Raw genomic sequence first — 2531 nt, 5'->3', positions numbered from 1 at the left:
TCTTCATTAGAATATTTCTCTGAAAAGTAATAGTGGTGATGGGGAAGAGCTGGTTTTGGAACTTTGAATACAGGAGCTGTGTGAAGTAGTTTTGAGTAGCAGACTGAGTGAATGTGAGAAGTGTAACATATTTCGTGATCAATTTTAAGTAGCTGCATTGTTTTTTGTCCTTCTCTTTATCTGTCACCAATGCAGAGATACAGGAAAGGAACAGGAAGAAAGTTGGATTTCTGTTGGAGGAGTTTTCTGAGTTGTTCTAAATGAAGCAAGATGAAGCTAGGGAGAGAATGATTACAGGGACTGAGCTCTGAAAGTGGTCATTTGGAAAATGAGGCCACGAGACAGTTAAGAGATCCACTGATCTTGAAAGCCTGCCTCTGAATTGAGGTATGCACCAAACTTGCATAAGCATAAAACATATACTGCTTGACACCTATGTTCTTAGTAAATGTTATTTCTTTGCAGATAAATGAAGAAACTCCCACAGGGATTGCTGTGTGCCACTCATTAAAAGTAAAAAACAAAAACAAACCTAAGTTCTAGTCTGTGTGCTTAAAGACTAGTGAATTCAATACCTCTTTTTAAAAAACAAAAACAAAACCTGAAGTTCTGGTATGTGTGCTTAAAGTCTAGTGAGTTCAGTACCTCATCTCACTTCATTTATATATTTCTTTTGTGATGGACTTTAGTGACTGAAAAACAATCTGTCAGACCCAAACATGCCTCAGAGTCTCTGACATCTTGAAATTTGAAGAGAAGCAGATGAATGTCTGGAGATAGTAAGAAAGAGGCAGAAGTGTAGGGAAATGCCAGGTCTGGGAGGTGGGAGTAGGTGGGGGGGGAGCATCCTCATAGAAACTGGGAAAGGGAGGATGGGATAGGAGGTTTGGGGAGGGGAAACCTAGAAAGGTGATAACATTTGAAATCTAAACAAATAAAATATTCAATAAAAAAAGAGAAAGGGACAGAAAGAAAAGGTGGGAGAAATCAGAAGTAGCAGGCCTTGGTGCTAAAAATGCTGGGAGGTATGACTTCTCTAGAAAGAGTCACTTTATTAGTCAATTAACTAATTTATTAACTTTATGTCAGATCACAGCTTTCCATCCCTCCTCTTCTCACAATCCCTCCCTCCAATCTCCCTTGCCCTCCCTTTCTCCTCAAAGAAGGGGACACTTCCCATGGATATAAAGAATGAGCATTTAAATTTTTTTTTAAAAAAAATACTTTTTAAATTTTTTAATTAGGTATTTTTAAATTTTTTAATTAGGTATTTAATTAGGTAATTTTAATTAGGTATTTTCCTCATTTAAATTTCTAATGCTATCCCAAAAGTCCCCCATACCGTCCCCACCACTCCCCTACACACCCACTCCCACTTCTTGGCCATGGCGTTACCCTGTACTGAGGCATATAAAGTTTGCACAACCAATGGGCCTCTCTTTCCACTGATGGCCAACGAGGCCATCTTCTGATACATATGCAGTCAAGAGCTCCGGTGGGTACTGGTTAGTTAATATTGTTGTTCCACCTATAGGGTTGCAGATGCCTTTAGTTCCCCTTGGGTACTTTTTCTAGCTCCTCCATTGGGGGCCCTGTGATCCATCCAATAGCTGACTGTGAGCATCCACTTCTGTGTTTGCTAGGCCCCAGAATAGTCTCACAAGAGACAGCTATATCAGGGTCCTTTTAGCAAAATATTGCTTGTGTATGCAATGGTGTCAGCGTTTGGAAGCTGATTATGGGATGGATCCCCGGATGTGGCAGTCTCTGGATGGTCCATCCTTTTGTCTCAGCTCCAAACTTTGTCTCTGTAACTCATTCCAAGGGTGTTTTGTTCCCAATTCTAAGAAAGGGCAAAATATCCACACTTTGGTCTTCGTTCTTCTTGAGTTTCATGGGTTTCGCAAACTGTATCTTATATCTTGGGTATTCTAAGTTTCTGGGCTAATATCCACTTATCAGTGAGTACATATCATTTGAGTTCTTTTGTGATTGGGTTACCTCACTCAGGATGATGTCTTCCAGGTCCATCCATTTGCATAGAAATTTCATATATTCATTCATTTTAATAGCTGAGTAGTACTCCATTCTGTAAATGTACCACATTTTCTGTGTCCATTCCTCTGTTGAGGGATATCTGGGTTCTTTTGAGCTTCTGTCTATTATAAATGAGCCTGCTATGAACATAGTGGAGCATGTGTCTTTCTTACCAGTTGGAACATCTTCTGGATATAAGCACAGGAGAGGTATGTCAGGATCCTCGCTAGTACTATGTCCAATTTTCTGAGGAACCGCCAGACTGATTTCCAGAGTGGTTGTAAAAGATTGCATTCTCATCAACAATGAAGGAATGTTCTTCTTTCTCAAAATCCTTGCCAGCATCTGCTGTCACCTGAATTTTTGATCTTAGCCATTCTGACTGGTGTGAGGTGGAATCTCAGGGTTGTTTTGATTTGCATTTCCCTGATGATTAAGGATGCTGAACATTTTTTCAGGTTCTTCTCAGCAATTTGGAATTCCCCACGTGAGAA

The sequence above is a fragment of the Mus caroli genome, unplaced genomic scaffold (assembly GCF_978045245.1).
Source record: "Mus caroli unplaced genomic scaffold, Mus_caroli_1 scaffold_5, whole genome shotgun sequence".
Taxonomy (NCBI): Eukaryota; Metazoa; Chordata; class Mammalia; order Rodentia; family Muridae; genus Mus; species Mus caroli.
Note: the sequence above shows the minus strand (reverse complement) of the source record.